General features: G+C 34.6%; 1 protein-coding gene across 5 annotated transcripts in view; it reads right to left on the reverse strand.

Annotated features, from left to right (window-relative positions):
* Window positions 1-23202, reverse strand: part of Rfx3 (regulatory factor X3) — a 285362-nt gene that overhangs the window by 185863 nt on the left and 76297 nt on the right. The gene's annotated exons all lie outside the window — the stretch shown is intronic.

Raw genomic sequence — 23202 nt, forward strand, 5'->3', positions numbered from 1 at the left:
TTTGTCAAATTGATTTGGATCAACTTGGGTTTTGTGATGTTCATCACAGTAGTAGAAGGAGTAGTAGAGGTATGTGTTCATGTGTGTATGCATATGTGTATTTTAAAATAGGACATGTGACCTAAAGAAAATACGAGATACCCTGGTGTTACTGAATCATGGCATTTACTGGAAACAAAGGAAAATTGCTTCTGTCTTACCAGAAATATTTCTTCTCCATGCTTTGATTGTACAGGAAATAAAATACCTAAGTGGCTTACAAATCAAATTCAACAACTTGAACAATTCACTAAGCTCCTTAAGAATTTTTCATATTAAGTCAGACTTAATACTTCATAGTTCTAAACAACTTAGAACTATGGGCTTAGTAGGTAAATAATGTATACTGTGAAGCAAAAATACATTACTCAAGAATTGAGATACCGAGTACCTGCTATGCTTAAAGATTCGATTACAAACAAGATATACTGTGGTCAGTAGTTTTAATAAAAGTAAATGGCTTCAAGACAACAAATGTATTTCAGAAATGTGATTTAGGTTTTACTTTAGTATGATACTTCAGTGGCCTATCACAATAAAACTAGCTTGTTTTAAAAAAGTGCTTAAAAATATTTTGTCAGAAAAATAAAGATCTACAACTCTGAGAGAACATAACAGCCATATGGTAAGAATTCTGTTCTGATTTAAGATAATGAATGAATATGAAGAAACTGAAGTTCTTAATACACTCATGTCAGAATGGAAAATGGTACCACCATTTCAGAATATATTTTGGAAATCATTTCTGAAATTAAACATACAGTCACCGTAAGACTCAGCAATTCCATTCCTATGAATTTATCCAAGAAAAGTGAAACCATCACTCTGAACCAAGGCTCACAAAAAAAAAATTGCTCATAGCAGTTTTCTTCCTAACAGCTAGAAACTAACAAAAAAAAAATGCCCACCAAATAGTATATGAATAAATTATGGTATACTCATAAAAAGAAACTGATCAACAATAAAAATAATTATTCATAAACTATATGAATGAATCTGAACATTATACTGAGCAAATAATCCAAACACACAAAAAATAAGCATACTTCATTTTATTAGGCTATAATGTATTGTGCTTTGCAGGGTTTTATGTTATTTGGTTTGTTTTTTTTTTTTTTTTTACAAATTGCAGGTTTGTAGCAACCCTGCAATGACTAAGCCTAGCAGTACAATTTTTCCAATAGCTCAGATGATTTTCAACATATCCTAGGAATAAAGTGTTTATAAATTAAGGGATACACGTTTTATAGATATAATGCTATTGCATACTTAACAGTATACTGTATACACTTAACAGTACACAGAATAGAATAAATATCATTTTATACACACTCATAAACCACTGTATTGCAAAGTTTGCTTTATTGTGGTGGTTGGAAACCAAACTCATGTGATCTCCAAGGTACAGCTTTCATCATGATTTCATTTCTATGAAATTCTAGAAAACAAACATGAAATCTACAGAGACAAATTGGAGAACAGGGTTTTCCTGGGGGGAGAGATCAAAGTGGACACGACACTGAGTACAAGACATCCTCTGGAAGGACATGGATATAATGTTTTCTTTTTATAGACAAGGTCTCACTATACAGTTCAGGCTGGTCTTGAACTCACTATCTAGGCCAGGGAGGCCTTGACCTGCCATGATCCTCCTTTTTCAGCCTCCTAACTGCTGGCATTACAGGCATGCATCACCATCTCTGGGTAATCCTTAAAACTGAACTGAACACTTGTTAAAGAGCTGTATTTCCCGTATCCTATATTTCATAATGTGGGTACTTCAACGATAGTGATTTTGGAAAAGAACAACAAAATTTGGGAAGTAGCATATTTAGAACAAAGAAAACATATACAGTATACTACATTGTTGAAATCATATTAATGTTATAATGTCTACCTCTGTGAGCATTTCAAAGGCAATGAAGGTTAAATAAAATTAAATGGGTAGGAGCAGGGAGCTAGCTCAGTGGCTAAAGCACCTGCCCGGCAAGTGCAATATCCTGAGTTCAATTCCTGGTGGAAGGAAGGAAGGAAGGAAGGAAGGAAGGAAGGAAGGAAGGAAGGAAGGAAGGAAGGAAGGAAGGAAGGGTAAATCAAATATGGACATAATTATGTATGAAAAATGCTTTCAAGTTTGGCTTGGTGACAAAGGATAAAATGAAGACATAAACTCACATCTGAAGAGTTGCCTTCTAAAAGGAAAAAATAAGTTATTAGGTGGAAATCACATACACACATATTTTGTTCTTTACATATATATAAATATTCTAATTAGAACTCAGACTAAAATTCAAATGATATATGCTAAATATTTAATATTTTCTAGGTACAACAGAATATTATTTTTCTAAAAAATTACTGATTTTTTATTGAACTCATCACTCTTACTAAAAAAGGATGATACAGTAGGTACCATCTAATTAGTTTTTAAAGTATATTCTTTTATATTATAAAATTTGAATACAGATATTCCTTATTTAACAACTTTACTATTTAGCCTTATGACTCACAGCTCAGACTAACAACTCTTTTTTTTAAATACAGTTCTACATCTTGTTTATAGAGCTTCAATGTCTTTGTACAGTACATGTTCTTTATACACTTCTGCAGTTTTTGCTCATTGTACTGCAGTTTTATATACTGTAACCCTTACTGTATATAAGAGTCATCAAAATAAAAGCAAACTCATCAAGTTAGGAGTTTCCTTCGACCATTTCTTTGTTCTGAATATTGTAATGTAAATAGTACATACAATGCCTCATTTAGCAACAATTCAATTAACAACCTAGTAGTAGAACTGGAAATCAGTTGATAAGGAATATTTCATACTCTCAAATTACTGAACTTTTTTTTTTTTGAAGACAGGGTCTTTTTTTTTCAGGGTCTTATTATTTAACTCAGGCCTTCAACTCACCCTGTAGCTCTGCTGCCATCGAACTCACTGCAATCCTCCTCCCTAAGTCTCTTGAGTGCTGGCATTATAGGCAGGCATCACCATGGTTGGCTTAATTACTGAATTTATAGTGGCTGCCAATACCATGCCCTTCATATTTCAATATTTAATGAAGTTTTAAATTAAGCTATGCATTACTTTTAAAAATATATTACTGTTTGTTCATCACTAGTTAATATATCTAAGATAGACTTCTTATTTAGTAAATCACCTAGTATAAATCTCTACTAAAAAATATGGTTTAGAGTGACACACTTTGTCAGGTAATTTCAAATTACCCAATAAAATATAAAGAAAACTATCGACCAAAAAATGCTAGCAATCTGTATCTTTCCTGGCCTGGACAACATTTGGCCTATTGTTGAGGTCCTAGCAGGGAAACTCCACAACAAGTGGCAGAAGGACATAAAATACTGTTTAGATTTCAGATAGTTATTAATGAGAAAATAAGGTACAAGTGGATGTAAAGGACGATGGCATATGTAATACATGGTAATCACCTCTCTTCACATTTACTCTCTATTGTTCTCTTCCCAGAAGCCCAGCAATGTAATTTGGGATCCAAGGGTTCCAAAGTAGCTAACTTCACTTCTGTTTCCTGGTATGAAGCACACAGTCCACATAAACTCTGAAGTGTAAACATGATCTATACTGGTAGAATTGAAATAAATATGAAGACACATTTGATACACTGAGACTCTTTTTCCCAGGGATAGGAGGAGGGGGACGAGGGGGAAGAAGAGGAGGAGGAGGAAGAGGAGGAGGAGGAGGAGGAGCTAATAAATGACAAAGCAGGATGTGAGGGCGATCCGGCTGCGACATCTGTCACCCCACTGATCGCCAGGGTTGATTTGGCTGCTCTGGCTGACTAGGCGGGTGTCCCCTTCCTCCCTCAATGATCCATGTGTGTCCCTCCCGAAGCTGCATGCTTAGTCAAAGAGGACGACCAACCCGATAGAGGGGGACCATTCCTAGGTCAAGGATATACGAGTAGCTGCACTCCCCTGCTAGAACCTCCAAACAAGCTAACTTTATTTTTATAAAGTCAATAACATAGATATTCGTTAGTTCTTTTATTATCATTAATTTTTAACACATTGAATAATTGTAATAAAATATGAAGAACCTAGATTCTATGCTTTGTTTGAAGAGTGACAACCCTTGTTCTTAAGCACTACCATCACTGCTTTAAATTCTTGAATTTGTTTATGTTGGTGTAAATGTAAGAAATGTTTGAAATGTTTCTCAAGTTCCTCCAGCATGGAGGCTTAGATTCCTATTTGTCTTCTGGTACTTTCCGCTGAAATTTAGTTTTAGTATTGTTAAAGAGAGGGAAGCCTTCCTCTAGGATATTAACAAGGTTTGAATTGGTACCCTCCAAACTTTATGGGTTGAAACCTGAAGGCCAATGTGATGCTATGAAAGATGAAGACTTCAAGAAATGATTACCTCACCAAAGCTCCACTCCATGATTAGAATTAAGAACCTTATAGGATACTCTTCACCCAGAATTCAGCTCTTCCCTTTCATATTCCTCATAAAATTGCTCCCTACTGGAGGCCTAAGCATTCAATGTACCATCTTGTAAATGAGAGCAGCTCTCACCAGGCAATTGAACCTGCTGGTCTGATCTTGGACTGCTCAGCCTGAAGAACTACTAGAAAATAAATTTCTCTTCTTTGTAAATTACCCAGTCTTGAGTATCTTGTTATAGCAGCAAATATGGACTAGGGTAAAAGTCTTAACTTGAACTGTGAATATTTTGGTTCTCAACTAGATGGTTAGGATGTTAGTTAACATCTGTTCACCTGTTTAGGACAGGGCTCCAAGAACTACATGGAATCTTCACCTCAGGCATGTCCTCATATCCCTCCCTAGTAGACAATCTTTAGTAAGCTCACATCTCCTCGGACTCATATTCAGGCCATCTCTTGACCAAGGACTCAAGAATTCACTCTCCAAATTCTCACCCCATTTCTATAGATAGGACTTTCTCCTACACAGTGCTCTGTTTCATCAGCCATAAATGCTGATTCTACATTCCCAGCGCAGAGGCACCACTGTTGCTGCTGGGCTCCAGGTGCTTGTCACACACTGAGGAAACTGTTGTTAGGCAGTCAGCCAGAGTAGGTGTGGAACTCTTGCTACAAATGCCTTTTTACACAGCCTATTGTCCAATTCCTGAAGACTGGTGCTCTTAATGTTTATTAACTTTGTTACCGTTTATGGGTGGATTAATCTAGTATCAATTACTCTACCAATGCCAGTAGCAAAAGCTCTTGTCCATACTATTTTAAACAATTATTTTCTTTTTTTCCATTTTATCACTTTAAATTTCTCCTCCTCTTGCCTAACTGGTCATGCATAATTTATGTATTTTGTGAACCTAAGTTGAATACAAATAGAATGTTGAGTTATTTTCATAAAATACATTAACACCTTAAGATATCAGATAATGATGGAAACATTACTACAAATTTTGTAACTTCTCAAGCTTAAGGAAAATGTTTTTAAGTTGAATTTTCAAATTCTCTACCCATATCTCAATTTCCTTTTTCATGAGCAAAGCATCAATACTATACAGAGTGCCTTTCATATTCTTCCAGTAGTGTGTTTACCTATTTTTATTCAAGTCAAATTAAAAACACAAAATTCAAGCTATCAGAATTCTTGCCCCTTCTTTTAGACAATAGTTTGATCTCACTACTGTAAGACTATAGTTAAGACCTGTAAAAACATCTATTTTCAGATAAGCCATGAAATATTTAAATGAGAAATCAATATACTTTATAAGCTTAAATATTTATAAAACATTTTCACAGATTTTATAGCGACAAGTGACATGTGAGTTTTTAACTGACTTAGATACTAGACATGATTACTTAAATGCTTAATGATAGGGTCAATTTATCCTGTAGGCACAGTGCCTAGGAACCACAGTTTTATTCGAAGCCCATAAACATTTTTTAATTTCTTTTAAAAATCAGAACAACTAAGTTAGGACAAAATGTTTAGCAAACAATATTCACCAGGACTATCATAAAATATAATTGTATGTTTTTAGTGTAGTTGTAGAAAAGTGTTTCCAAATTTGCTAAAACATAAATGAAAAGTGTTTTTGAATTTGTTAAATCTTACAGAACCTGACCCTATAGTATCTGACTCCAGGATGTGAAACCTCAGGAATTTTTCCACTGTACTAGATGAGGCTTTCTTCTCTCTAAATTTTCAGAGGTACTAATTCAATCCAAACCCTTTGACCCTGGATTTTTTGGTTTACATTAACTGCATTCACTAACTATCTGGGCAGGGCAACAATCAGTAGATACTGAACAAATGGTCTCTGGATAAATAGACCTCTCCATGGACTCATTTAGGTTACTCTGAAGATGTTATCTTCACAGCTGCTACAAACCTGCTCTATATTTGCTTTCTATACTAAACAAGTAGAATTAGTATCTCTTCCTATTTCAAAGTCCTCAACCTCTTTGAAGCAGTCTACCAAGTCACCAGTTTCTGTGGTGACTTCAAACCCACAGTGTACTTACAGAGCCAAGATAATAATCACAGTGAAAACACACAAATCTCAAAACTTATCTAACGTTGCCAGTTGTACTGATTTTTTTCAGGTTTTCTTAATTTCTTACCATTCATAATTATTATAAATAATTCCTGTATTCAAATCATAACTTCCTGAAAGTCTAGCTATAGTAAGCATCCATCAAAATTCTCAGCCCAGAAATGGACATTTAAGACAATACAGTGATTTTTTTCAATGACACTTAAAAGAAATATTACATCTAATAAACAGCACAAATAAAAGTAGAACGTTCTAGACTGAAGCTTGCAGTAAGACACAGGATATCAGGCTGCACCCACTAACCTTGAATCCCTCTGCTTAAGTGAAATTTCATCGGCTTAGTCAGAAGGTCAAGGTCTTCTTCCCAGCTGCACTACTGGTGTACCATCACTGGAGAAACACTTTTTGCCTTAATTTTAGTCTCAGTTTCCACATAAGTATGATACACATATAAAGCACATAATGATAGTTACCATCAAATAAATAATTTTGTTTCAAAAGAATTTAGCAAATAATTCTCTCAATAAAATAAGCCAGATATGGTGGTACATTACACATCTGTAATCTGAGCTATCAACAAACTAAGGCGGGAAGATCACCTCAGCCCATGACTCTGAGATGAGCCTGAGCAGCACAGCAGATTTCACAAAATAAAGTACAATGAATACATTCACAGTTCTCTTTTTACTTTATTTCATTATTATCACACCATCATCATCCTTAAATTTCCTAGGTCAACCTTCCATTTTCCATAATTGCATCAATATCAATTTGGCTCATTCTTCTGAACTTTTAATATGTTTTAGATACCAATCTATACTGTATCACATTTGGATTACAGATTGTAGGCTAAAATTGTAAAACAACTGCTTGTCATACCCATTCAAATACTGCCTGATATATAATACATTTCATAAAGTATAAACAGATATGGCATGCATTCTCAGCAAATGTTTATCTTCTAAAACAAAGGGCAGCACATTTATCTGTAATGGGTCAAACAACAAATAGGCTCTATGGACTAAAGAATCTCTGCTGCAAATACTCAAATTTGCCACTGCATTGAATGCAGGCAAAAAATGTGTAAACAAATGATACAGATGATGTTTGAGGACTACATTTACTCTTATTTAAATGTTACACAACAGGGCTGGCAAGACAGCTCAACTGACTAAGTCCCTGCTTAAGCAAGTGCAGGAACCAGGTTTCGATCCCTGGCACCACATGCTGTGCCAGACCCACCCCCAGGCCGCTCAGCTGGCCACCAAGAATGGGCATGATGGTGCACGCCTGTAAGGCTGAGACAAGAGGATCACTGTGTGTCTGAGCTATGTAGTGAGACCCTGTACCAAATACACAAATGAATAAATATTAAACATACATGGGTATCAAGACACACACGATACACCATGACTATGTACAATTTTTCTATATTATGTATCAACCTAAAAATAAATTTTTAAAAAATAGACCCCAGCTGAATTTTCCCTAAAGGCCATAATTAGCCAACCCCTGCTCTAGGACTGTTTCGAATCTCAATCATTACTGATCCTATGGCTATCTGAATGAAGACTGATTCCACAGGTGTTGGACAGAGCATGCGAATCTGCATTTCTACCAATCTCCCAACTCACTTATACTAAACCCAACTATTCAGAGGATGAAGGGTTTGAGTTGATTAGAGCTGACTCAAGAGGATGAAAGATCTAAGAAGCTCCATGAGAAGAGAGATCGTGTCAATTTACTCTCTGGCCTCAGTGCCTGGCACATAATAAAATACACAATAAATATCTGTGCAAGGCACAAATGAATAACAAAGATTAACTTTCCAATAGAATGTGATACTTATCCTTATATCATTGTTAAACATGACTTTATGGGGCTCTTTAGGTTCACCAGTAGTTTCTTTAATGTGGTTGGTTTTCTATCAAATGTTCTGAGTTAAATCACAATCTTGGTTCAAGAAATAATATGTCAGTTCAATGTTATTCACAAATTTGTCTCCAATCTCTCTTCCACATTCATCTATAACAATCATCTTTTGTTTGCTTACATATCCTGCTTCTAGCATTCTATGTTTCTCAGGTCCTTGTACATTACATACTAATAAGGGCATCTTCCCTATTCCTTCAAATCTAAACATAAATTTTACCTCCTTAGAAAGTAGTACAGAAATTAAATATACTTTTCCCTTCCTTACACCCTCTGAGTAAATATGTGGTTCCCTATGTTGGTATTATATGTCCTCCACTTACAATATTTTATAATATTTTATTTGTATTCTGACTTTTAAAATTCCACTTAATCTACTAGAAGGTAAGTGCCTCAAGATTAAGAACTGTTTTCATCTCATTTACCACTAAATCACTATCAGTTAGCTCATTTCCTGGTATATTTCAGCAAAGATTTCTATTAATGACTTGAATAAGCATATTTTTATTTATAGACAACTTATTTTCAGAAGGCAGATATATCTTTCAGTATCTGCCTAGCTTGAAAACACTGCCCTCTGAATGTGACTGCAGCAGGCTAATTTATACTTTATGATGCTGTCCTTTAGGCTACGGCTCATTAGAGTAAGAGTAGATACCTTGGTATACATTCTCTTGAGAATTTTAGAATAAGGACTGGACTTTGGTTTCTGTATGCTTGTCATACTATGGATTAATTAACAACAGTGGTGGGTGACTATGTTTGATAAAGTATATCTAAAAGCACTAAAAATTAAGTTTATAAAATGTTAAGAAGAAACAAACACATAGATAGAAGCAAGCATAAAAGATGAAAGAGTAATATCCCAGTTTCTAATGGTTCTTTTGAGGTGACGTCTACCTTCCTGTGACGTGAAGCTGTCCTTTGGAGTTTCAGGAATTAATGCTATGTTCTCCAACATTTCTGTTTATGTATAGACTAAAATGAGTTTCTGTTATTTACAAAAAAAATTTTAAATAACATAAAGCTTTTCAAACCAAATGATCTAGTTTATGTAGACAAAAGAATGAAAATATATTCAGAAAATATTTCAAAATAACAGAAAAGATGTTCTATTGAGTAATCAAGTTTTTAATACCTAGAATTTATTAAAAGTATGAGCATTATGAAATGGATTATAATTCTTATTGGAAAATTCACTATAAGCAAATAACTGTATGGGGACTAACAGGTCCTAAAATTCCTCAGGGATAATTTTGCACAGTAGAGAGCAATATATTGAAAATACTTTATGCTAAGGTGGCCAACTCTGAGTATATTTAGGTTAAAAGTTAACAATTCTATAACAAAAATTTCTTTAAACCAAGAGATAGAAGAAAAGAAAATTCTATTCAATATTCGGAGTAGAAATGAATCTTAGAAGAGGAAGAATATGAAATTATTACCACAAATGGAATCCTATTACTCAAGCATACAGAGAAACAGATATAAAATGCAAAATGTCTGGACCAATAAACTCATTAAGAATCTCCTAAAAGCCAACCACTTTAAAACATGAATCAATTCTGGTCAGTCCTTTACCCAAGTATTCCTGCTTCATTTTTTAATGCTAATTGAGCTACCATTTCTGTTAGGAAATTAAAATGTAAATGATAAAATTATTAGTGGGTTTTTAATAGCCCAATTCAAAGTATCCATTATTTTCCAAAGAGCAAATGAAAATGTCAAAAATATTCTTGCTGTAGATATTTAGTTGTTTTCTGCCAAATTAATGAAAAGAAAATATTGCACTCTGAATTGGTTAATTACCATGAATCCTTCTGCAAAGGGCTCCTGCTTGCAAAATTAAGCCAGCTTTACTTGGCACACTGCCCTCATATTCACGGAGACTACACTATAGGCTCCGCTGTACTGGAGACATTTAGTTTTTGGCATCTTTCATGAGCTTACAAACATCAATCTTAACTACCATAGACACCCAACTGTCTGAGGTAAACAGGGTAGAAAGCACCTGCATTTAATAGAGTTGTCACCTTCTGCTCTTCGAAATTTTAAGGGCTAGACTTAGAATACAAAAATAAACAATACTCTGATTAGCATACCCCCTAGAAAATAAAGCCACTGCAACAAAAATCCTCAGATGACAATGCTGCTTCATGGAAATCCTCCAGAAGGAAAGCAACTTCAAGCAAGAGACAACTTGGAGCTCTTTCTCTTCAGTTACAGGCTAGAATTTCAATAAAGCTCTTTCAGGTATAAGCCTCCAAGGACCCCACACATAGATTTCACAACTCCTTACATTCTAGTATGAGATAAAATGCTGCTGATCTGCCTACTTCATATTATTATTCAAATCTAATCTCATTTTTCCTTTCTCACTTCTCATGCAATTACCTCCCCTATAGAAATTACAAGACCTTCCTCCTTTGTCAGATGACATGTTGGATATACTTCTTCAAAATAAGACAGAAAAATGTCTATCTCAACTTTTAGAAAGATATATTTTACCAATCCTTCTATTTGGGAAAGTAGAGAGAAATGAAAAAAACTCATGTCATTCTCCCTCCCATCCTCTACTTTTTCCTCTCTTCCTCTCTTACTCAAAATAAAATGGAAGAAAAGATCCTGAAGCAAGACAGCTAAGGATAAACTCAGGAATGAAAGTCAGCTTCTCCTAGACATTTTCAGGAGTAAATGTCCCAGGCACCACTGAGTCACTTTCATTAGAGAATGAGCAGCGCACAGAGGCTGATAGTAACTCCTAAAAAGGTCACTCAGCACCAACCACAATATTCTTGCACTTCCACATCTAAATATTATGGCATATACAAAATTAAAATTAGTAAGCCAACTTTTTTAGAACTAGCAAAATAATCTCTATAAATTCCTAGCTAAAAAATTCTTAGAAGACATTAATCATCTAGGCTTTTAGAATATGACATACTAAGCCAGTACCTGTCTTTAAATAAATTGGGCGGCCCAGCCCCCAGGCATGCGGAACTGGCCATGGAGACTGGGTGCAGTAGTGCACACCTGTAATCCCAGAGCTGGGGAGGCTGAAAACATTACAAGTCCAAGCTGCACAGTGAGACCCTCTACCTAATATAATTCCAAATACAATCGATAAATAAATAGGAGTTAGTCACAAAGACATTTAGGACGCTTAAAGGGTTTAGAAACTACAAGAAAAAAAAAAACTGTAAAAACAAAAGGCAGACAAAAAGAAATCAGGAGATGAGACAAAATAAATAGGAAGACCACAGACCCAGAATGAAGCATACTAACAACTAGATTAATAAATTCAAATGATCTAAATATTTAAATTAAGGAGTAGAAATTTACGGACTCCTAAAATGCAAGACAAAAACATACTGCCTTTGAAAAATACACTACAGAGACATACATAACTTAAAAGTGAAAGGATTGAAAAAGATACGCATACTAGTGCCAGTCAAAAGAAACCTTAGTGGCTAAAAAAATATCAGAAAAAGGATTAATTTCCAAATGGAATTATTAGCAGAGATATAAAGAACAACTTCATAAAGATACAGTTGTCAGTTTATCAAGAGAATGGAATAATCCTAAATTTTCACACAATCAGAAATACATGAAGCAAAAGCTGATAGAAATCAGAGACTATGTTGGACTGGCGAGATAGTTCAGTAGACTAAGAATCTGCTTAGGCAAGTGAGGGACGGCGACTGGAACCCCTGTCCCCACATGCTGCACAGGCCCCGCCCCCGAACATGCTGAGCAGGCCACAGGGACCAGGCATGGTGGAGCATGCCTGTAATTCCAGTATAGGAGAGGCTGAAAATAGGAGGACCACTACAAGTCCAAGCAGTGTTGTGAGACCCTGTACCAAATACATAAAAAAAGAAAGAAATCAAAGTATATGCTATTTTTGACTACAAAACAAGTCAAAGTTAAAGAATTCAAGTCACAGCCCATGGGGCCCATTGAGACAGCAATAAAAGACTGGAGGCATGGTGGAGCACACCTGTAATCCCAGCATTTAGGAGGCTGAAAACAGGAGAATCACTATGAGTCCAATCTACATAATGAGACCCTGTAGGTCCTGTACTAAATACAGAAAAAAATAAAAAAAAAAAAATTCAAGTCAAAGTACATTATCTGTTCGAGTGATTAAATTATAAAATAATAACAAGTAAAAATCTCTTGAAAACCCCAAATATTCTGGAACTAAGATATTTCTAAATTAGCAAAGAAGCAGAGGAGAAATCAAAAGAGGATTCAAAGGTATTTTAAATTCAATGAAAATAAAGACCAAATCAAAATTTGTAGGTTGTCACTCAAACAGTATATTAAATGCCTGCATTAAAAATTATAAAAAGAAGGGCTGGCCAAATAGCTCAGTGGATTAAAGTGCTACAAACAGGTGCAGAGGCCATGGGTTCTATCCTCAGGCCTGCTGTGTTGGCCCTGCCTCTGGGGCATGATGAGATAGCAATTGAGACTGGGCATGGTAGCACACACCTGTAATTCCAGCTCTTGGGAGGCTGTAAACAAGTGGATCACTATGAGTCCAATCTAGTAAGAAGACCCTGAACACCCTGTAGACCCTTCCCTGAAATACAAAACAACAACAAAAACAAAAAAAAGTAAAAAGAATAGCCAGCTAGATAGCTCAGTGGACTAAAGTGCCTACTTAGGCAGAGCGCAGCGGCCAAGGTTTGATCCCTAGTATGCAGTGCCAGCCCTGACCCCAAGGCACAGAGACCAAGAGATTGAGACTGGGCATAGTGGCGTGTGCCTATGATCCTAGCACTTGGGAGGCTGAAAATAGGAGAATAAATGATAATTTACAAGATGATCAATTTCTTGACAAACTAAAATTTCACTTAAGAACAAATAAATAATACGTATATACCTGTACCTATTAAAGAAATTGTAGTTTAAAAACTTTCCCAGAAGGAAAATTCCAGAGGCAAATAGCTTTACTATGAATTCTAACAAACATTTAAAGAAGAAATAATACTGACACTTTTACAAAACATGACAGAGGGGAAATACTTTCCAACTTATACTATGATATATGCAATATAATGCAACCAAAAATAGACATATATATTATAAAGAAAGAAAACTATACACACACCAAGATTCTTCATTTACAAACTACACAAACCCTTAATAAGTGAATCTAACAATATCCATGAAGGATAATGTAACAAAACTAATTAAGGTCAATCTCAGGACTTTAAAGGTAAGTACTGGTTTCAAGGCTGGCTTAAATATGATCCATATTGAAAAATATAAAAATGAAAATAAAATGAATAAATAGGAACCTCCACAAATAAAGACGGGGAGGCTTCAGGCAGAGAAAAAAATTGGCACATGTTCGGTTTAACATGTCTGTGAATGATCTAAATGAGGCTGTTCGCTAAAATATGTAAGAGAATAGCATTCAAGAGATCGTTGTAGACTTTCTTTAAGAAAAAAAACACAAAAGTGTATATTTCTTGAGAAACATTTTTGGAATTTAACCCAATGCTATAAAAATTTATTATAACATCTCATTCATAATGGAATATATAAAAAGGTCACATGGAAAGTATTTGAAACAAATCTAATGCCCATTTCTGATAAAAAAAAAATTCTCAGAAAAGTAGCAATTTCTTTAACCTAACTTAAGATACACAAAAAACTTGCAGCAAACAACATATTTGAAGGTGAACAAATGAATACTTCTACTTGCTAATCAAGACCAAGATAGAGGTGGCTACTTTTATTATTTCTCTCCAGTATAATGCTGGAGCAGGCCAGGGATGGATGGGTGGATGGATGGATGGATGGATGGATGGATGGATGGATGAGGAAGGGATGGAGGAAAGGACCAAAGACCAAATTTTAAAAATGACCCTCTCATAGCATGATCTTCCATGTATATAATTTGACAGAAACCATAAAATAACTATAAGATGTAATGAGTTTAACAAAGTTGCAGAATAACAGATCAATACTCAAAAACCAATTGGTACATCTATTTACTAGGAACCAAAAATTGGAAGACGTAATTTAAAAGCAATACTATTGACCATTCCACGAACCAATACAAAATACTTAGGGATAAATCTAGCAAAAGATAGAGAAGAAAGATTTGTACTAATAATGTTTGGACAGGATATCATGTCTGCCTCGTGTACTATGAATAACCACTACAAAGACAACAATATGCAATGTATTATTCATTGAAACTGTCCTACTAATTAATTTTGAAACTGTCTCATTGCTATTGGTTTCTCAATAAAATAGAAGAAAAAGATAAAACTACAAAAATACCTCTAAGAAAAGTGAAAGACCTAATAGAGACATAAAACTTGTTCAAGGGTTACAAGGCGTTCCACTATTTAAATATCAATTCTTCTGAAACTGATCTAAGAATTTCAAGCAGTCCAACTTCCAATCTCTTTTTATAAAAATTAACAAGTTAATTACAAATTCTATTCTGAATGGAAAATGACACGCTAATTCTTAATTTCACACAGAAATTCAGAAAATTTGGAAGGTCTGGAAGATAGGAGACGAAAAGGAAAGGAATATGGAAGGAAACAGGAAAGAAAACAACTGATCTAAACATTTACTTTAGGTCAGTAATAACCTAAACAGTATGTTATAATCTAGACTAATACACCAATGGAAGATAGGTAAATTCCAAAATTGACCCGCACGTAAATTGGCGAACAATTTTCAACAAAGTTACAAAGGAACCCAACAAAGACAGGCTTTTAAAGAAATATTGTTGAAATAACTGTGGATGTCTGTAGTTCTAGAAAATGACTTTGATTTGATCAATACCTCAAGCTATATACAAACATTAACTCAAAATGTATCTTATGGTATAGGTTAACAACTCTGAAGCTGCTTTACATGTGTACTGGATTAAACTAGCAAGTAAATGGATGGTGGGACCCATGGTTCTCATTGTTGAAGGAAGATATTAGTGATAAACAATAAACTAAGCTAAAATTAATCACATAGCATTAGACTTAATTCAGAAACATCAATATGAACTCACATTTAGCTTAACACAAATACAAATAGAAGCCATACTGATTGCATTAAGATATGTGTGTATCCATGTATGAGAAGATTAAATAGATTTCCTGGCTCTGACAGCCAAGACTATCCTTAACTAATCTGCTTTTAAAGAACACATAGAAAAGAGGAAAAAAAAAATTCTACATTGTAGAAATCTGACTGACAACACTTTGAGTTAAGTAATAAGCAACATAGTGATAAGATGGAGCAATTATCAAGTATCAGGGCAGATACAGTAGACATGAATATTAACTATAATGTGGAATCCTGTAATAAATTCTAGAACAGAAAAAACTGGTATTAGAGGAAAAGCTAGTGAAATCCAAATAAAGTCTGAGGTGTAGTTAATAGTAGCACACTAATTTTGGCTGTTTAGTTTTGACAAATCTACCATACTTATGTAAGAAAAGATTTTAATAACAGGAGAAAGTGGATGAGAATATTTGGGAACTCTTTGTACCTCCTGCACAACTTTTCTGCCAATCTAAAATTATTACAAAGTAAAAAGTTCATTTATAGAAATGGGTTATAGCTTTAAAAATAAAAATTTATAAAACTTCTAGACTATATGAAAATACATTTGACCTTGGGTTTTGCAAATGTTACTATACATGATAACAACAAACAATATAAAATTGATAAAGCTGACTTCACAAAACTTAAAAATATCTGCTGTTTGAAATGCAAAAGGGCCAGCCAAATAGCTCAGCAGATTAAAGCACTTACAAGCTGGCACACGGGCTAGGGGTTCAATCCCTGGGCCTGCCATGCCCTTTCACACTAAAACACAGTGAAATTTATATTTGGTTCCATCGTGTAACGGTTAGCACTCTGGACTCTGAAATGCAAAGAGTGGAAGTGAAAAAAGAATAAGCAGACTAACAACACATCTATCCAATAATGGACTTACATTGATAATGTACTTAAAGAACGCTCAATTTCAATAATAAAATAACCTGATTGAAAACTGGCAAAACATTTAAACACCAGAAGATATACAAATGGCAAGTAACCACAAGAAAAGAGGCTCAACATCTGCAAAAATCAGGAAAATATATTTTAATACTATGAACAGAAACCACTACACACTCATTAGAATAACTAAAGCCTTGCTATATCACATTATTACCAAGGAGGCAGATGAACTAGAACTCTCAAACAAGGCTGGTAGGAATGTAAAGTTGTGCAGCCAGTCTGAAAAACAGATCAGGGATTTCTTAAACATTTAAACACATATCTACCATTAACCCAACCACACTATTCCTAAATATTCATCCAAATGTGAAGAAAGTATCTGTTCTAAAAACTGTACACCAATGATCACAGCAGCATTAAGCACTAACAGTCAATAACTGGGTACTTTAAAACCAAATTTTCAACAATAGGTGAATGGATAAACCAGTTGCAGTATATCCTATGATGGAGTACTATTAATCAGTTCTTTAAATGACTTGTTTCTATAGGCAAAAGTGTTGATACATTTCAAAATAATTATACTGAATGAAAGAAACCAGACAAAAGTGTACTGTATGACTTTATAAAATATTCTGAGAAATGTAAATAACTCTATAGTGACAGAAAACAGAAGCGTGATTGGACAGTTTTGGTAATGGAAGGCTGGGGCAGACAGATGCAGAAGAGAAAAAAATAAAGGGATAACACTTTGGGGATGACAGTATAATTACTAACTTGACTGTAGTAATTATTTCAGAAACATGCTATACCAAAACTTTTCACATACACTACGTGTGTACTGGGCATATGTCAAATATGCTTCAACAAAACTATAAGAAAATTTAAAAAATCACAAAATTTAAAAAATTTGGGAATAAATCTTCAAAAAAGGAGTGACTGCTTTTGAAAAACTGCTGAAAACATAGAAAATTAAATATGCATGAGATTTGAATTTATGAGAGCTACTATCCACAGAGCAGAAACTAAAAGGAAGCTGTATCAGCTACCCCACAGGAATATACTGACAACTGTAGCTGACATCTTTGTGAAGAATTCTGTGAGAAGAGTTTAACTAGAAGGTCTGAAAGCCTATTCAGTGAGGAACTAGGAGAAAGACTTTTCTTGATTTTTAACTATGCTAACTAGAAAAACAGAATAAATAGTTTGTGTTTGGATAGAAAATTAATTCTAATCATCAACATCAAACATTTTCAATAGTTTAAAATATGTCAGAGTATATGAATAAGGCTAATAAATGCATCATATTAATGAATAATAAAGTTATATTTTACATAAGGAAAGCAATAAAGAAGGCTTCAAAGATAAACAGTTTTATGTTTTTGTCCTTTTGTGTTTATAAATTTCTTGGAGAAGCAAGCACTTGTAATATTTACTACAGAATGCTAATTATTTAGGGTTTAATATTAATAGTAGTAGCTACCAATTGTTATAGCCAATTTTATAGATTTAGAAATTTAAGCAAGACATACCTTTAACATAAAATTTACAACACAATATTCAAGATAGGCACTGTCAGACTTGATGTGCTTGAGAGGCTGAGACATTAGGATCACTGCAAGTTTGAGGTTAGCCTGGGCTACAAAGCAAGCTAAAGGCCAACCTGAAATGTATAATGAAACCCTACTGTAAAATAAGTTAATAAATAAATAAAAAGGGAGGCATTGTCTTCGTTTTGCAGATGACAAATCTTACACTGAAGTAAATTTAGGATATTTTCGGACTAAAGATCTACACAACCCAATACTATTATGGGTTACTGGACTCTTTTAGAATATTTTGCTGAGTTTACACACCTATAATATTCAAATAATGGAACTTAACCAAAAAAGGGGATACAGATGAGTGTCCATTTTGTATCTGTGTATTCAAAGCAGTTAGGATAGATATATAGTTACATTCTCTTAATGAATAGAGTGATTTGTTCTAATGGTGTTAAGATATCATGTCCGCATCTTGTACAGCAATTAACCACTAGGAAGAAGGTATGCAATGTGTTAATTATTGAAACTGTCCTACCAATTTGATTTGAAACTGTCTCATTACTGTTTATCAATAAAATTATGGGAAAAAATAAAAAAAAAATAAAGATCTACAAACAAGTATTTCTGACTCCATAGCCTAATGACAGGAATGCCTTCTAGCCTACTGAAGGACTACTGGTCACCTAATGTGTAGTCTTCCATTCCCTCTTTCAATAACACCTACAATCCTATCCATTTTATTTTTTAAAAAAATACAAATTTTCATATGCTATTCCTTCAATTTCAATTTTTTCAGGCCCTTTGACTCCTCACACATAAATTACATTTGTCAAAATGGTGGACAGTAAATCAAGCTCCTTATCTACTTGCAATTACTTGTAGGTACTCCAGACCAAAAAAAAAAAAAAAATTTATAATCATTTAAAAGTATGTGTATTTATACTTGCCAGTCTCAGTTTTCATGTTTTTTCTTATTTTTGTCTTGAGGAATCAATTTAAATGCTTTTACTTTTTTGATATTTTTTACATTGCACCGAGAGTTACATGTACTTTCTTTTATCTGTACACTACTTCATATTCATACTGATAATTACTTATTTTAGTTTGTTTCCAGCAAACTATGTGTCTCTTCATAAACAGATATTCTCATCCTTGTATCTGTAGGGCCCAAGAGTAATCAAATGCAGTCAAATGGATACAGTAACCAGTGTCCGAAATTAAAGTTGTTTTGGGGAGGGTTATACCAAAAAATAGTACTATGACCAACAGAAGTATACTAGTTGCCACAATTATATACTATATCTTATTATTTCTATATTATTTCAACCCTAATCATGTATTAATTGAAACCACCATAATCTTGCCTACTTAACTTTACAGTCTACAGTTTATGCAATTATAAATAAAAATGATACATAATCACTTCAAAATTAAACTTCAACAATGCAGAATGGCTGTAAACCAGGATATCTGTGAGCTACTGACTGTTTGTCAAGAAGCCAGAAGAATAACCTCTTTGTAACCTCCTCCCACAAATAAAACTATTCAGATTTTCAAGATGTAACCTGTTCAGTGCTTTCCTGCAGATAATGATATCAAAAAACTAAAAGAAAACAACATAAGAAAATAAGCTAATTTACTATCATTTAAATGGTCTCCTTTCCTCTTCAGTTCTTCATGATTTTAAATTACAATATTTTACAACTGCCCAAATAACTCTGGCTAGCTCCCTCCAATGAGTTCCAAATGTAACGATACTTTACAGCATAGCTGGGCTTAAGGGGTTTCTTCTATCATCTTGTTCTCTCATTGAAACCTGATATAGAACTAACGTAGTTTCTTCTTAGACACTGCTATTTAATGTTAAAATCAAGACAGAACTAATTATTTTTAAAAATGTAAAATAAGATGATACTAAAAAAGCCAAGAGGTTCTGAGAGCCACTGGAAAAAAAAGTTTTAATTATGAGAAATGTTCTAATGCAATATTCCGGGTGAAAACAAAGTATTACTTATTCAAGGAAAATGCCTTCCCTAAAGAAGCATTCCATGTTAGAAGCCCTTAGTCTATGCAATTAACGCCTTATACAGTAAAAAAATAAACATATATATATATATATCACTTTAGTAATTTTTATCTAAAATGCTACCTCATTATAGCCATATCAGTTTGATTTATGCTAGAAAAGATCCCATTTGAGGAAGGACCAAAATGTCTTTACAGAAACCACAGGGAAAAAAGCAACTGAAGTGCTCTACAAGTAATAATCACTCTACAGCAATGGACTTTGCTTCCAAAGGACAAAAGAAGGCACAATTTTAAAACACATTAAGTATAATCATTTCTTTCCAAAATGAGTAAAATGCAAGTAACAGAATGATTTCAAAGCCCAGCAATGCAAAATTTTGGAAATACAAAATGAAAACACAAAAATAAAAACTTTAAGCTAAAATATACAATAAACAAATGAAGATTACTTCCCAAAAGCTGAGATAAATTTTCAAATTAGTCTGAGAACCCAGGATATGCAATTTGTTTTGATTTTTCTCAATATCATCTTCAACTTCACTGCTCCATCTCCTTCCAGAAATACATAGGCTCTCATAAGGAGATAATGAGTTATTTCAAACTTATCTCTTTGTGATTAAGGAAATCATGGTTCTGCCTTCTCTATGACTTTTTCTGTCTCCTGCAGAAGAGAAGATCCGATCCCATAAAAGGAAAGGACACTGCATGAATTGAGTAAGAATGGTTCGGGAGAACCAGAATCTAATTACATAAACTCTCACTACAGGTGGATACAAATTTCAGAAATCTCTTCTTTAAAGGTTAGCTGTACTTTTTTTAATTATGCTAAAAGTCCCTTGTCTGCTTGATGTCTCATGAGCAATTTTAATCAGGCAGGCTTAATACACTCTGTCTCACGGACAACTTAACAGAGCTCTCAACTATAAGCTAATGGAAAGATGAGGAACAACAAACATTTTTATTAAAAGGAAACAATGGCTTGCCTAAAGATTTGGCTAGCAATAAAGCAAAATTAAATCATTCTTTTCCTTTACTTAACTTCAAGAACTACAGACGTATAATTAATTTGCTCTTGAGATTTACTCTGCAAATATAAACACACCATTTAAAAAAATATTACCTTCCTAAAAATCAGTAGTTTTATTCTCATTCCCATTTGCAAGTGAACTAACACACTAACAACCAGCTTGCCAGAGCCTCCAAGATTTAAAAACCACTCTCTGCAGTCTATAAAGAGTCTGACAAAGGGTCTGATTCAAAATGAGCATTATGTCATTAAAATGACCAGATAATTACATCTCTGAGCCCACTTTCTACCTCATCTATCACCACATACTCTCCATTTTGAGGCTCTTCCAAGGTAGGCAGTCAAATTTTTCACCTACTTTCAACTACTTAAAAAGAATTCTCCCCATTTCAAACTCCTACTATTCACCAACTAAATCCAGAAACTCCAGAAGTATCGATGGTTGCCCTGGGCGCTGTTTCTGCATTTGTCTTATACCTAGTTGTTTTTTTCTATCTTTGTGCCCAAACTACTTTGAAATAAAATGACATTCTTGAGGGAGTTCGTAGCCAGTTAGTAACTATGTGGTATGAACTTGGTTCTCATGCCTGTGCCTAAATTCCTCACATAAAACTGTTACTAAAAATATCCTCTATGTTATGTATGGTTTGTGTCTAGTTCTCCCTCCAAAGCCTCACGTAGTCATCAGGGCAGGCTTTTAGAGTTTTGTGATTAATTCACCATCCAATACTGGGATTATGGGTGTGAGGGCTACACTCACCCTGGGGCAGATGGTCTAAATACAGTATGAGGAGGGGAAAGAAGCTTGCTGGCTGTTGCAGCCCACTGTGCCTCCTTTTATTCTTTGTTGTTTTCCACCCCATGAATGACTATTCTTTACCAGGTGCCACTCTGTCTTGGAGCCAGGTGAGTATGGACTAAAACCTACACCAACTGCCAGCTAAATAAACCTTTCCTTCCTTAATTTTGGATGTCAGATATTTTGTCCCAACAATGAAAGAAAAGTAACTGAGACAAAATTTGGTACCGACAGTGAGGCCTCTGCTGTGACTATAACATGACCATGTGGATTACAAGGCTTTGGAAATGGCTTATGGGAAGAGATTGGAAAGGTTCTGAGATACTGCCTGAAAGAGAATCGCCAGAATACCTTCAGCTGTTCTATATGGAAGATTCTGGTCAGAGCTCAGACCACCAGAATGCTGATAGAAATTCTGCCTGTAAAGACCAGGCTGGGGAGATTTCTGCTGGGAAAAAAAAGAAAAAATTACATTGTTACCAGACTATGTGTATTATGGCTTGGCATAAAGTCTGTCTACATTTTGCTCATGTTGAAAGACTTTGCCTGAGACTGCGATTAAGTGCAGCACACTGATTAATCTTAAAAAAAAAAAAAAAAAAATCAAGGCATACACATGTCGAGACAGAGACATGGCTATTTTGGGGGCTTTTAGTCAGATTTATGTTGCAAATAAAAAATAAGGAGACTAACAGGATGATTTAAAATGTAAATTTAGCCAAAAAGAAAGCTCCAATAAAGCAATGGCCTACAAAGACAGAGCAGAGATCTCCACTGCTGAGAAGGAAGAGGAAAATAACAACAACAACAAAAACAGCCTGAGGACATCACAGGAAGCAACTTTTTCTCTTTGTAGCCTCAAAAGTACAAAAGTAAAAGAACTTGCTTTGAGGAAAAAGCCAGAGCTCCATGTTCCAGCCATGTTTAGAATGGTGGCAGCACAGAAAATGTGTTCCTCAGAGTCAGGGTCAGAGTGCTCAGCACTGCAGGCATTTGAACCCTACAGCCAAGGGGTGGGGGTGGGAGAACCATCTGGCTACCACTCCAGCTGTCAGTAGACCTCAGCATCATCCACGTGACACTGGTTTTGGATACTTACAGAATGCAAAAGTTCTGAGGTTAGAAAGGCTTCCACCTAGATTTCAGAAGAAGGCCTGGGAGTTCAGACAGTTTGCCCCTGTGAGTACAGTTCCTAAAACAGAGAGTGAGAAGCCTAATGTACAGTACAAACCCCAAAGATCTTGAAAAGCCAGAAACATGGGTCATTTTTAAAAAGCAAGAAGAAGAAGAAGATGAAGAGGAGGAGGAGGAGGAGGAGGAGGAGGA

The sequence above is a fragment of the Octodon degus genome, unplaced genomic scaffold (genome assembly GCF_000260255.1).
Source record: "Octodon degus isolate 3935 unplaced genomic scaffold, OctDeg1.0 scaffold00087, whole genome shotgun sequence".
Classification (NCBI taxonomy): Eukaryota; Metazoa; Chordata; class Mammalia; order Rodentia; family Octodontidae; genus Octodon; species Octodon degus.